General features: G+C 33.4%; 1 pseudogene; it reads left to right on the top strand.

Annotated features, from left to right (window-relative positions):
* Positions 1-3,792, top strand: part of LOC112018144 (putative UDP-rhamnose:rhamnosyltransferase 1) — a 53,869-nt pseudogene extending 50,077 nt beyond the window's left edge.
* The last annotated feature ends 11,712 nt before the right edge of the window (positions 3,793-15,504 follow it).

Here is a 15,504-nt window from a genome sequence, read left to right as displayed (position 1 = left end):
TTGCAAGTAATGGCGAGAACAGAAGGTACCTTTGTGAGAAATAGCTAGTGTTGTTTAGAAAGACCTTTAAACTGCCAACAATAGAGATCAAAACTAACTAATTCATGCCCGATGTTAATACGCTTCGCATCGTCATTTTCTATTGCTATTGCTGTTGAGAGTAACCTATTTTCTAACTTAAAAAAGCCTTGTGGTGGACTATAAGAAAGCCTTGTGGTGGACTATAAGAAAGGGACATGCATATCGTCTAGGTTGTGATCTGTTGACTGTTTGAAGTTACTATTATCGAAGGGAAGTTGCCATAGAAGTTAATACAAAATCAATTAAATCTGATTTTCACCATGTTAAAGAAATACCAAACTCTATTTGATACATGAATGAATTCATCTGTTGTCTAATTTTATTTGACACTGAATAGATACTAATTTTATTATTATGCATTAATTTAATTTTTAACTTATCATATTCCTTAATCTTGATTCTTGAATGACGATTTTTTTGTTTTTTGTTTTTATTTTATTTTATACTTCCACCCCCCCAAAACACACACATGTTGTGATTATTGTCCAACAAGGCCTACTATCTACATGGAGCGTTCCTAAAGCATTTTTAGGTATGTGCTATTGGATATTGTCGACATCCACTTGTGTCTGCCACTTTGCCTCGGTGGCCAATAATGACTACAAAAGCCCAAAATCAGGGCACATCATACTTTCGCCCTACCACAGCAATAATTATGCCATCGAAAAAGTCATAAAATCAACCCCACAGAGTGTGGGACGATTATGCCATTTTTGTTCTTCTAGTTTTTTCTATCTTAGCAGAGCATCAAAAGTGAGNGGGGGGGGGGGGGGGCAATGGCCCCCCTCTGCCCCAACGTGGGTCCGTCTCTGTTTGTGAATTTCCTGTGTGCCTGCAGGAGCATTTTTCTCTATTGCGCGTCTTTTCTTCTAGGAGAGCATATCACGTCACGTGTAGTTGAATGAATATGTTATTCTTAGAAGGCTTTTGTTAGCGGAATAATAATGTTTTGGTACTGATATTCTGTTCTCTCATGAACGGAGGATTCCATTGCTTAATGGTCAATTACAAGTGGTATGTTACCTTTATCATATGCCCCCTCAACTTTTTATAACTCTGCTGTACTATTCACTTTGATGGGATGACAGGCCTGACCATGTTCCGTCATCTACGTGCATGAATTATTTAGGTGGTCGTAGTCATTCTAGTAAAACATGAGCCTCTCATCATAAAGGCTATTTCTATTTACAAAAAGATCTCAGTTTGACCTTGCAAGTAATGGCGAGAACAGAAGGTACCTTTGTGAGAAATAGCTAGTGTTGTTTAGAAAGACCTTTAAACTGCCAACAATAGAGATCAAAACTAACTAATTCATGCCCGATGTTAATACGCTTCGCATCGTCATTTTCTATTGCTATTGCTGTTGAGAGTAACCTATTTTCTAACTTAAAAAAGCCTTGTGGTGGACTATAAGAAAGCCTTGTGGTGGACTATAAGAAAGGGACATGCATATCGTCTAGGTTGTGATCTGTTGACTGTTTGAAGTTACTATTATCGAAGGGAAGTTGCCATAGAAGTTAATACAAAATCAATTAAATCTGATTTTCACCATGTTAAAGAAATACCAAACTCTATTTGATACATGAATGAATTCATCTGTTGTCTAATTTTATTTGACACTGAATAGATACTAATTTTATTATTATGCATTAATTTAATTTTTAACTTATCATATTCCTTAATCTTGATTCTTGAATGACGATTTTTTTGTTTTTTGTTTTTATTTTATTTTATACTTCCACCCCCCCAAAACACACACATGTTGTGATTATTGTCCAACAAGGCCTACTATCTACATGGAGCATTCCTAAAGCATTTTTAGGTATGTGCTATTGGATATTGTCGACATCCACTTGTGTCTGCCACTTTGCCTCGGTGGCCAATAATGACTACAAAAGCCAAAATCAGGGCACATCATACTTTCGCCCTACCACAGCAATAATTATGCCATCGAAAAAGTCATAAAATCAACCCCACAGAGTGTGGGACGATTATGCCATTTTTGTTCTTCTAGTTTTTTCTATCTTAGCAGAGCATCAAAAGTGAGAAGATAAACTGAGAATTTAGAAGACCATTACCAATCCCAGGAACTCTATGGCTGAGCCCAAGAAGCTTCACATAGCCATGTTTCCATGGTTAGCCTTCGGTCACATAATCCCATTTTTAGAGCTCAGCAAGCTCATTGCTCAAAAGGGTCATCGTATTTCATTCATATCCACACCAAGAAACATCGATCGCCTCCTTGAAGTTAGTATATTTTTCAAATTTTGGGGTTTCCTGCCCAGCCTAAAACTAATTTTTTTTTTTGTCAAGTTTTAAATTATTGAGCTAGTTTTTCTTTATTTTGGGTTGACTTTTCTAATCAACGCTTGTTATGATTATTAAACTTTTTTTTTTTTTGGAAAACTAGGGTTGTTAAATTATTAATAATATATTTAATATTAAAAAATAAATATATTAATATATAGAGACGGTGCGGTTTGTGCAGTTTTTTTATTATAAAACCACAAACTGCACTACACCTTGCGGTGCAATGCACTATTATTTGTAGTGCGGTGAGTTATGCTATTTTGCGGGCAATTATAGTGTGATTTTTACAGTTTTTGCATTTTGGTAAACACCCCTAATTGTAGGTATTGATGTAAAGTAGGAAAAATTAACAAATACTTTAAAGAAATTAGTTTAGAAAATATTATTTGGAATTTTTTTCATAGGAAAAGAAAAAATAAATATTTTTTTTGGGTAAAATTTCGTTAACATATCACAAGGTTTGAACTAATGTCAATCAGGTTCAAGATTTTTCAAAACTAACTTGATTAGTTTTTTTTCTCTATTTAAAAAAAAAAATGACCTAGTTGAGATTAGTCCAAACCTTAGGATATGTGAATGGAATTCACCATAGTTTTTTATAACAATCATCTTAAGGAAACCTTTCATGTAAAATAATGGATGCTAAAACCTAACACTCATAAGAGGATATTTTTCTATAAAAAATATTGACAGAGAAATTAAAGAGGAAGAAATAAATGAAGGATTGCGAATGGAAGAGAGAAAAAGATAAAAGACTTACCAATGAACAATAGAGACGGCAATTGTGGTTGTGTTATGTGTGGGCTAGGAGAGGTGATGGCGACTTGATTGGGCTATATATGGCTAGGAGTAGAGACAACGGTATGTATGAGCTATGTCAATGTGGGGTTGAGAGGTGTAAAACAATTTATGCCTTGTTGTTTTCATGTAAAACTGAAATTATTCGATTAGTTTCAATTCATTAACGCAAAAATTAGGAAAACGTCTTTTCGGAAAAACGTATTGACAACCATATTTGATATGCAGACAGGTTTGTGGAGTTTCTTGAACACCACCACAGCCTCTGAGCCTCTCCATCAATAATTAAAAGGTGAAAAAGGAAGTAAAATCTCGCCAAAAGTTACTCTCTCTTTTTTCAACCGTTATGAGAATTTTTTTTTTTTTTTTTTTTAATGTTTGGTGCATCGTTGTTCCTTTAGGGTTGTGATTGTTTTAAGTTTTAACTTCTAAACTGTATCTACAGTTTCTAAATCATGTGTAAAGTGTGGACATTTTTGAAACATGTGGATACTTAGCTTAATTTGAAAAAATGTGAACATTGTGTGAAGTAGTGTAGTTCAGGAAGTGTGAAACAATAAATTTTCCTTTATAAAAGTGTTACCAATGACAACTTTCTCTTCATTTTGGCAGCTATTATTGTTTGGTTAATTGGTACATATGGTGGGTTTTGGGCTGATGTTCTCTTGTGGGTAGGATAAGCTCAAATGCTCTATTAGGCTGCATTTGTTTCGATATAAGATATTTTATGATGGAAAATATTTTTCAACCTCAAGGAAAATTACTTGTGTTTTGGTTCTGAAAATGCTTTCAAAAACATTTTTTCAGTATTTGGTTCTTATGAAAAATCTAACATAGCTATTCTCACAAAATCTAATATAATGAAGACAAAAACCACAATATCAGCTTCTAACAGAGTACAATATCACAAAATCTAATATAAGGAATACAAAATATACAACACCAACATATATTAATCTCACAACAATGCAAGCAGTACCAAATTTAATCGTTCACAACCAAAAACAAAGTTTCAGAATAACTTCAATGCTATATATTCTTAGCCAAACTGAAAATTTTTACAACCAATATTTTTCAAATTAAAAAAAAAAAACTTGCAGAAATTCAGAGTTTAATTTCACCCAAAAAGTAATAAATAGCTTGATATCATGCTTCNAATCCAATGGTTCTGTAAATTTTCCTATGACAAAAATAAAAAAAAAAAAATCACTTTTTCTTCCTAATTTTAGAACTTTTTTGGGAGAACTAAAAAATGTAGCACTTATGTTGTTTTTTGTTTTCATCATTAGTGCTATATTATCTATGTCAAATACTCCTTTCAACTGGCTCGTCATCTCTTGTTCTTGTTTAGCCTAGGTTACATACTAATTATTAGGTTACATACTAATTATGAGTTTTTTAAAGAAAAATATTTTTTTAATATCTCAATATCATACCCCTTCTATTTTCTTCTTTTAGATAAAATTAATCTTTGTCTTAATCTTTATAGAAAGCAGACTCCATGCTTGGGGAATAAACTAAAAGCAAAGCATTCACAAAATTTTAATTCATAAATATAACTATATAGCAAAGAAAAATTGAAGAAAAATATAGCATTCACAAAGTAACTTCAAAATAAAAAAAAAAAAATGATTATTTGATAAAATACAAATTGTACATAGAAGTTATTAAAATGATGGAAATCTTGAGATGAAACAATTAAACCAAACATAAAACCAAGTTTGAGATAACCAAGAAACTTAAATATGCAATCATATTCCAATTTCAAATTCTCTCTACAAACATATTACCAATAAATATGCAATAAATAGTACGGAATAAAGGAAAGATTGGTAAATACCTGACTTTCCTCGTCTTGTAGCTGTATTACCAAATCAGCCAAATATCAAAATACTAAATCCCTGCCTATAAAACAGTAAGAATCCAATTTTCAGCCAAGAATCATTAATAGAAGAGAAATAGTGCAGTGTAGAAAGTTTGAAACAGTGCAATGTAGTGCAGATTTCAAATGAAACAGTGCAGTGTAATGCAAATTTTTCTTTTTTAATCTCCTTCATATCATCAAACAATTTGATATGAAGCTTGCATCAGAAAAAAGAAAGAAAAAATATCAATTCCATCTTCCTCTTCTTTTTCTTAGAAATCATAAAATCTATAATATGATTACCATGGATAATCAACATGCACTCTATAGACATGATACCATTAGTGTAAAAATTAAATCAAAATTTTCATGAAAAAATCCTTTAAAGGTGCTACTTTTATATATATATATATATATATATTATCATCATGGAGCCACAAAATAGTAACCTGACAAAGTTGGGATGGATAGGATAAGATTGGCTTATGAACAAATACTTTAACTCAATTACATCAGTGGAAAATCCAGAAATGTAAAAGCCCAGATAGGTACAAAAAATGATAAATTATTTACACATAAAATAAATGAATAAAGAAGGGCAAAGGGAAAAAAAAAAAAAAAAAAAAAAAAAAAACAAAGGATTGAATAAAATAGCACATCATTGCTATTAATAATGAAAAGGCGTAAATGCACTTTTAGTCCCTATATTTTGAAGTTTTTCCATTTTAGTCCCTACATTTTATTTTTTCCACTTTTAGTCCCTAAAACCAATTTATGCCATTCACTTTAGTCCTTGAAGCTAACTTCTGTCACTAATCTAACGGGAACACTGACAGATGAATAAAATAATAATAAAATTTAAAAAGAAAAGAAAAGAAAATTTTTTAATTAATTTTGTTTCTCTTTTTTTTGGGGAAGAACATGTTCATGTTCTTTGTGTTCTTCCCTATAATCAATCTCTAGCAACAACATCAAACCCAGAACAACAACAAAAACAACATCAAACCCAGCAACAACTTCAAACCCAGAATCAAAGAGCAAACCCAGCAACGACATTTTCCATATTCACTAATTGGTCATTTTTTATTTAAATTAAATGAAGCCATTTCTCATTAAACCCAGTAACTACATCAAACCCACAGCACAGCAGCCACCACCACCACCAACACCACCTAAAATCCAACAACACCACCACCGCCACCACTGCCAAATCCATACCCACAAACCCAAACCCACACAACCCACTCACCGATTCCCACAACCCACTCACCGATTTCCATAACCCGACCATCGATTCATTGATTCCACAGCCCAGCAACCACCGTGACCCACACCTCAACCTCGACCACAAATGCTGATGTCCACCACAGACGCTGATCTCCACAAACAAACACCCTCCACCACGCCAATCCCCACAAACCCACACCCTCCGCGCCGATTTGAGAGAGATAGGCCGAGACAGAGAAAGGAGAGAACAAACCCACCCATCACCAGCTCCCCCTCCACCGTTGCCACCCATCACTAGCTCCATGTCATTGGCGCCACCACCAGTTCTTAAGTTCTCCAAGCTCTCCTTCTCCTCCCTGAACTTGAGGACCTCCTCCTCTGCGGCACTCTTGAGTTCTACGATCGATCTTTTGACCACATCACTCCCAAGAATGAGCGCCGTCTTGAACGTGTGGTGACCCTGTCATCTGCCGCCTCGCCAACGAGGACAAAGCCATCGTCTTTGCCACTGACACCATCCTTTCTACTCTCATGTGTGCGCCCAAATTTGTTTACTCATGGGACAGTGTGGTCCAGAGGGTCGGGAACAAGTTGTTCTTGTTCTTATGTTTGTGTGTTCTTTTTTCTTTTTTTTTTTTTTTTTTAATTTTTAACTCATATTTTTTCTTTTGTTAAAATTAAAAAATAATTATTTTAAATTATAATCTAATATTATAAAATATTATTTTATTCATCCGTCAGTGTTCCCGTTAGATTAGTGATGGAAGTTAGCTTCAAGGACTAAAGTGAAGGGCGTAAATTGGTTTTAGGGACTAAAAGTGGAAAAAATAAAATGTAGGGACTAAAATGGAAAAACTTCAAAATATAGGGACTAAAAGTGCATTTACGCCTAATGAAAATATAGATTGACATATGACACATGCTTCTCAAACCAATGATAGAAACTTAGTTGTCCATAATCAACAAATACGTGCAATTACTGATATCTGATTTATAATCAAATACGTGTCACTACTATCAATAATGAAAAAGAAATAGATTGACAAATGACACCTGCTTCTTAGACCAAAGATAGAAAAACAAACTTAATCCATATCATGTACATGCAGTGATATCTATCATATTTCATTATTAACATTGAGAAATCAATTGTATCCATTAGTTAAATCCACTTGGTGAACTAATTGATGGAATTGATTACAAACATCACTATCATTACTTTTAGCCATGGAAATATCCAAAATAAACATATTCCCATATATAAAAAAACTATCACCACACACATACACAAATTAATACAATAAGCAGTATACTACCACCTCATTACACTATACACATATATACAACAACTTCTTCATCACAAACGCAAAACAAAAAGAACATCATATTTCATTATTAACATTGAGAAATCAATTGTATCCTTTAGTTAAATCCACTTGGTGAACTAATTGATGGAATTGATTATAAACATCACCATCATTACTTTCAGCCATGGAAATATCCAAAATAAACATATTCCCATAAATAAATAAAAAAAAAACTATCACCACACACATACACAAATTAATACAATAAGCAGTATACTACCACCCTATTATACTGTACACATATATACAACAACTTCTTCATCACAAACGCAAAACGAAAAGAAAAAAAAAAATCCATTGCACCATATTGAAAGACCATTATTAAGGAAAAGAATCCAAATTTGTGAACAGAACACTACAATATACTATGATATTAAAACTCCAAGCATAAAAGCAGATTTAAAATTTGAGAATGCTCTTTAAGAGTGACAATCCACATGTGCAATATAGACCACTCCAATAAGAGAAATTGATGAATTTTGAATGTTTCCTAAATCCTATATTAGACCTTGTTACAATAGTGCAGCCAAAAAAAAAAAAAAAATTGTACAATACTATCAACTATTACCAAAACTATCTAAATGTTGTTTTCTACATATCAATCATAAAAAATTCAAACCCATACCAATCCCAATATCTAACATATGAATCATAAAAGAATTTCAAATGCTGTTTTCTACAATATAAACCTATCCCACCATCAATACCAATCCCAATATCTAACATATCAATCATAAAAGAATTTCAAATGCTGTTTTCTACAATATAAACCTATACCACCATCAATACCAATCCCAATATCTAACATATCAATCATAAAAAATTCAAACCCATATCAATCCCAATATCTAACATATGAATCATAAAAGAATTTCAAATACACAATCTCAAAGAATTAGAAATTAAAATTCCTTATGAATTTCTAATTTAAATCCTCAAACTATACACTAAAATCAAGTTTTGAAGCGTAGCCACATGAACCCAAATAAAAATTCACAAACAATGTAATGAATAACTAACCTCAACGTACTCCACACCAATTTTGCTAAGATTATCAGGAAGCAAGCTGATAACTCCACCTCGCTCAGTTTCCACTAAACAAATTCAAACCCATAGCTCAGTTTCCACAAAAAAAAACAATTCAAATTGACCATAGCTCAGTTTCCACACAAAAACATATATTCAAATTGATTATCTAAGTGTGTGCACAAACTCAATTACAAATACAAAGAGAAGCACAGCTAAAACTACAATTCAATCAACTTTAGAATACAAAATAAATCCACACTGAAATTAGATGTACATAGATTATCATAGAGGCAAATGAATACCATACCTTTAACCCTGATTCAAATGGAGGAAAAGAATGAAGAGAAAGGCAATAGGAATAAACCTAGAAATTGAACAGCCGTGAAAAAAAAAAACACTAATAAGAATCAACTATTTATAAGATAATAGTTATAGAGTCCTAATAGTTATAGAGTTCAGGTTCAGAATATATATATATATATATTATAGGTTTATAAGATAATACCTTTGGGCCGGTTTTGACGGGCAGGTTTGGGTGTTTTTCTGACCGACATAGTTGATGGGCCATGGGCTGGATGAGACCCACGGTAAAAGGGGTGCCGTTTATGGGTTGTAGAGGTTGCATGTGGGAGGTCTGAGGAAGGAGCTCGACCTCGATTCTGAAGACAAAGATGGGTGGTTTGAGGAAGGAGCTCGATGTTTGTGGGTTTGTGGATATGGTGGGCATGGTGGGTTATCTGTGGCCATGGGTTTGATGAGACCCACGGCAAACGAGGGCCGTTTCTGGGTTGTAGAGGTTGGATGTGGGTGGTTTGTGGCAAATCGGTGGTCTGAGGAAGCAGATCGAGGCTTCGATTTGTGGGTATGGTGGGTCTCATTAAAGAGGAGCTGGTAGAGGACTGAGGAAGAACATGGGGATGGCAGACCATCGTGCTGGTAGAGGATTTAGGAAGAAGATGGGGATGGGAGACAAGGGAAAGGCAGAGGCAGAGCTTACATTTTTTTTTTTTTTGTTTTTTTCAGTGTCGGGTTTATGACTTTTTTTTTGTTTTTTTGTTTTTATTTTTTATTTTTTATTGTACTGACATGAAAAATTGTGGGAGTTTCAAAAACTTCAATTATATATATATATATATATATTATCTTTAATATTGCTCAATTCTTTGGAACTTTTTAAAAACAAAGGAAAATTATAAAACTAATATTTTTTTTCCTATATCTTCAATTTTGTTTTTTAAATATATCAATTTTCCCCCCAAAATTTAGGGTCTTCCTCTAGTGGGGTCCTGGGCAGTGGCATAAGTGGCCTAGGCCGGCACTGATTAGAGCTTGCAAGTCTGGCACCTCAGTATATACGTGCAAGTTCCATAGACTCACTTATTTTCAAATAGAGAAGTTCTAGTACCGGCTGAGCGCCAGTACGAGACCCAACCTGCGCAATTCGTGTTGTTATTACCGAATTGTCCCTCCAAAGAGTCTCACTTTCACCGTTCACAATAACCTCACAAGTTATTATTATTTTTTATTTGTTATTTCCTAATACTAAATATTCTCGATCGGAGAAGACAAATAATGATAGTTCAAGTGACACGGTTTTGAGAAGAAAAGCCACAGCAATTTTACAATTTATGACCAATATTATGAGTGCTTATTTGGTGTTTATTTATTTACGGCTTCTTTTGATAGATACTTTTCTTTATTTTCATGCAAGAGAAAGGATTGAGCGAGTTCTAAAACCATTACTACGTTTGTTTTACTTTTACGTACACGACAACGACGACTTATAGGATAGGAGACTAGGAGCCACGTACAGTGGAACAAAATTTCAACTTGCAAAGGAAGTCCATATATTCGACTTTAAAAGAATATTTTATTTTATACATGAAAATGAAAGTAAAAGCTTGCCGTAGTAGACTAGACAGTCACACGCCCTATATTAACTTTAATGGCTAATTCAATTGTGTATTATAAATGATCAATCGTATCACAACGTTTTACAACGTTTGATTTGATGTGATACGATTATCAAAATCGTATCACATCAAATCAAACGTTGTAAAAATAGTAAAATAACTCTATGCATCTCAACGGGAAAGTAAGAACTCATCAACAAACATCCCTCCTGTTCTGAATGGAAGATGACCCCACGTGGAATTTCTTGACCCCACAGAACTTGGGTTTTAGTGGAGTTCACGATCCATAAGACAAAGTTTGGAAGAATACAAATGGAAATGGTAAATAGGAACGGACAGAACTTTGAGTTGGAGGAGTAGTTTTATTATTAGTTGTGTGTGGTGGTTTCAATTTTTTATTCTGCTATTTAGTTATTGAGTTTTTTTTTTTTTTTGTAAGAACAAAATTATTTTTGTTTTGAATTTTTTAAAGGGTAGGGTTATTTATTTTGGATAAAAGTAGTTAATTGAGCTTAATTTTGTTTTTAGTTTTATTGGTAATTTTTGTTGTTGAGCATTTTTTTATTTTTTGGCTTGTATATTTTGTTTTAGATTTTAGATTTATAAATTTTTTTATGGTCACTAAAATGAGAATAATGCTAGAATTACAAATTTTTTTATATAAATTACTGATGTGATAAATAGTTACTAGTAAGTAAAAAAATGATGTGAGTGGTGGCTTGTATGTGAACCAATAAAAATTTGCTATCAAAACAATTTGTAAAAATATTATAAAAAAGTTTGTGAGTATAGCATTACTCTTAAAATAATCAAAAGTATTGTTAAAGGAAAACACAATGTAATTTTATAAAATAAAATTACTTAAATTAGTACACATATATATAATAAACAATAAAATGGAATCCAGTGTAACACTAACAATTCTTTGATTTCACACAAGTAGTACTAGTAGAGATTTAGTGGGCTTCACCAATCAAAGGGAATGACACAACTATGGATCTGGTAACAACGTAATAATACAAATGGTTAGGTTCTAAATATTAGGGTTAAATGTTTAGTTTCTAAATTTATGTATGTTGACAAACCGAGAATAAAAACATTTCTAAATTAGTTGTTAGGCATTGCTTAAGATTGTTCAAGTCAAGATTCAAGAACTGTCAAGTTACAAAAAGAAGAAGCAAGTTACTATGAAGCTCAACCAATCAAAAGATAGCTTTGACCGATCGAAAGTCATGTTCTTCAGATTTTAAATCAGGGCCAAAGCCCGCGAAAATGTTTAAACTTTCAGTCCAACACTACTATGTATAAACGGAAAACATTTTAGAAGCTCTTGGAAATCTTGTGAGTTACTTCTGTGAGATCTGTAAGGTTTCTGTAACCTTCTAACTCTACAAACATCTACTAGAATGAGACCTACAATCAAGAACTGGTGGAAACAAGTTTCTGCATAAAGATCTACCACTAATGGTGATTTGAAACATTTGAGTGGGATCTTAAAATCACAAACGTGGGTGTTTGTGTTCAACAAATACAAGATAGAAGAGTTCGTAGAGTCGGAGCTGTATGTGGTATTGTGAGTAAGTTCTACAAGATGTAGCTTTAGATTTTAGAGAGAAAATCTATTGTAAACTTCCATTCTATCATAGTGAATTTGTTTACCATGAGGATAACTAGATTAAATCCTTCTCAGATTTTTTATCTTGAAATGATTCATTTTATTAATTTTCTTGCGTCATCATATTGCTATCTTCTTTATTTTTCCGCATTAAGTAAATTGATAGCTTGAGTTTAACCTAGACCTAAATAATTAACCTAAGTAACTACTTGGCTAATTAATTATGTTAAATAAATCTAATTTATAGGGATCTAAATGAACAAGCACAAATAGTAGTATAATGTTAGGGAGATAATTTTTTTTTTTTTAGCAATATTTTTCATAAAATGCTAGCTTGAAAAGTCATGAATGAAATAACAACATTTTTACATAAGTCCACTACTTATACTACTTTTATTAGCACTTATCATTGCATGTCAATTTAGTAGTGTTACAGTGCTAAAGAGACATCAAAGCTATTCCCTTTTCTTGGGATACATCTTAAGTGGAGGGATAGAGATTCGAACCCAACATTGGAAATACAAGTATTAGTTGACTCAAAGGTCATTTACCACATTGAAACTAATTATTTCACCTTGGAAATACAAAGAAAAAAAAAGGGATCATATCCAAAATTTACTAATTAATTGTTTCCAAAAAAATAAAGAGAAAAAAGATTGTACTCAATTCCAACATATAATATAACTAGATAGCTAGATTTATAAATAATGAGTCATGCTAACGAGTGCTCTTTGGGTATTAGTTAATAATTCAGTTAAAAAAAATTGTATAGGAAAAGAAAAAAAAAGCAATTAATGTTTTGATAGTTTTTTTTATTTCTCATAAAACTGATATTAAAACTTTATTAAAACAGATTGTTAATCAATGCCCTAAGGACACTCGTTAGCATTTCTCATAAATAAAAGTTTACAGTTAAAACAATCAAATCCCTCTTACTTTTTGAGAACGGATTTATGCAAAAAGAAACTACATCAGGTTACATGCATGAAACCCAATTCTCTTAGCAACATCTATAGCGTGAAAGAAACATGTAAAGTTGTTATTTACAACTATGTTTTTTGTTGGCTTTTATTTCGTGCCAAATTTGATTGTAATTTTGTTCAATCGTTTATACCATGTATTTATTGTGGGATTTCATTGTAAGGGTTGTGTGTTAGAGAGAGAGAGTGAGAAGACTCAAGCATTTAAAGACTGAAGATTTCTCGCGGGTATGTCGCGATTTAGCTTCCCGCGAAGTGACACATGTGCCCTGCACATGCTGGAATGCGAAGAGTCAGGACAGATGTAGACAGCTCTTTTTCGCGAGTATATTGCTGGTAAGGCCTTTCTGCGAGATACCCGCGAAACGCTCTGTTTAGCTGATCTGTCATTTTTGATACACTCTATCCTTGCCCACTTTATATATACCCTCATTACTCACATATGTAGGTGAGACTATTCAGAGAGAAAAACCCTAGAGAGGTTTTCTAAAACCCACACACCCATCTTTTGAGAAAGAGCTACTCATCCTTAGTGAAAAATCATTGTAGTCTCTTCTCCATCCTTCTCCCATTATCATACCTTGAGAGGAGATTTGTACCCAAACACAACCCACACATATTCAGAGTGTAGTGAGTGTTTTAGAGTTGCTAGGAAGTATTGGAAGAAGCCAAGGATGGCAGATGCAACATGGAGCTTGTTACAGGATTCGGAGAACTAGGACAACACACAGTTCCGAGAAGCCTTGTTGGAGTAGAAGCTTTGAGGGCTTAGGTATATCGGGTAGATTAGGCTTGAAGGGTCTCTTGCTAACCCATGTATCCCAACTGATTGTCTAGTGGATCGATTTCTGCTTGGAGGGCGGCGGAGAGGTTTTTTGCCGAGTTCTTCGGTTTCCTCTTCGAGAACACGTCTCGGTGTTTTCTGTGTTTGCATCTTTCTTCCCTACTCTTGTTTATTTCATTTTTACTGCTGTGTTGCTTTAAATATGGATTAGAGTAGTTGTCTTGCATATACGCTTGTGTTTACACTATTCCGCACTTAGTATTAAGTTAGTGTAAAATCAACCAAGCCGTAATTTTATTGGGGGGTCTAAATTGCTCTTGTATTTTCAACATATTTCCGAGCTTACAATTGGTATCAAAGCGGGTACACTTGTTTTGGTTTCATTACCTAAGTGTGATCCTTGACCCCGTGTGTGTGTTTTGCCATGGATAATGCTTTGTATGCTTCTATGGATGTTGTTGAATGTAACATGCCATGTGTTTGTGAAAGTGTCTCTATGAGTGATAATCCTTATGATTGTGATGCTATGTTACATGAATCCTTGGATGTTGTTGATATTCCTAACATTAAACTCTTGAAGAAAAATGCTAAGAAGTTTCAAAAGAATTTAAGCAAGTTATTTTGTGAAAAAGATGATTTGATTGCAAGCTCAATGAATCCATCAAATTGGTTGAAAAATATAAGAAACTTGCTGAAAATTCTCTTGAAAAGCTGAAAGAGTTTGAATGTTTGAATATGGACTTGGATACTAAACTTGTTTTGTCTAATAAACTTGTGATGATCTTAAATCTGAAAATAAATCTATTAAGATGCATGCCAAGTGTTTGATTGTTGAACCTATTGTTAAAAATGATGAAAATATATGTTGCAATCATGTTGTGGTATCTGATTGTGTGCCTAATGTGTGTTCTACCTCAAAGGACAAATCGGTGTACATTCCTCCACATAAAAGAAATCAAAAAGTGGAGAGAAAGGCTATTAAGTCAAAGCCTATGTTTAGGTCCAATCCTAGGGAATTGAATGGATCTAAGTTTGTTCTAACTTGCCACCATTGCGGTGTGATTGGTCATATAAGGCCTCAATGTTCTAAGTTGAAGAGAGAACAAAACCAAGTTGCTAGATCCATTTCCAAAAAGCCTAATGGATCTAAACACATTGTTTGTCACCATTGTGGTGCTTTTGGTCATCTAAGACCTCATTGCTTTAAGTTTCATACTCTTAAAAGAATTAAAAGAAAAGAGAAATTTGAGCCTCTTGGAAGTTGTGCTTTGCATGATAAACCGGATTTGAGTGAAAATAGCATGTTGTTGAAGAAAGTGTTTAATGCTCTTAACTCCTTGACTATGTGCATCTCCGGTTCTCATTCTTCCAACCCTCGTCTCTCTTCCAACCTTCGTCTCGCTTCTCATGAGACACTCATTCCAAACAATTGTTCCGTTTGGATGAGGAAGCGTTCCTATGGTTAAGCTTTTGCTCTTTTGGTCCTTGATCTAATTCTTTCGATCTTTGTAGGACCCTTCATGCATTGAATGTCAT

The sequence above is a fragment of the Quercus suber genome, unplaced genomic scaffold (genome assembly GCF_002906115.3).
Source record: "Quercus suber isolate HL8 unplaced genomic scaffold, Cork oak 2.0 scaffold_383, whole genome shotgun sequence".
NCBI classification, from domain to species: domain Eukaryota; kingdom Viridiplantae; phylum Streptophyta; class Magnoliopsida; order Fagales; family Fagaceae; genus Quercus; species Quercus suber.
The sequence above is the reverse complement of the archived record's forward strand: the minus strand, read 5'-3'. Positions and strand labels throughout refer to the sequence as shown.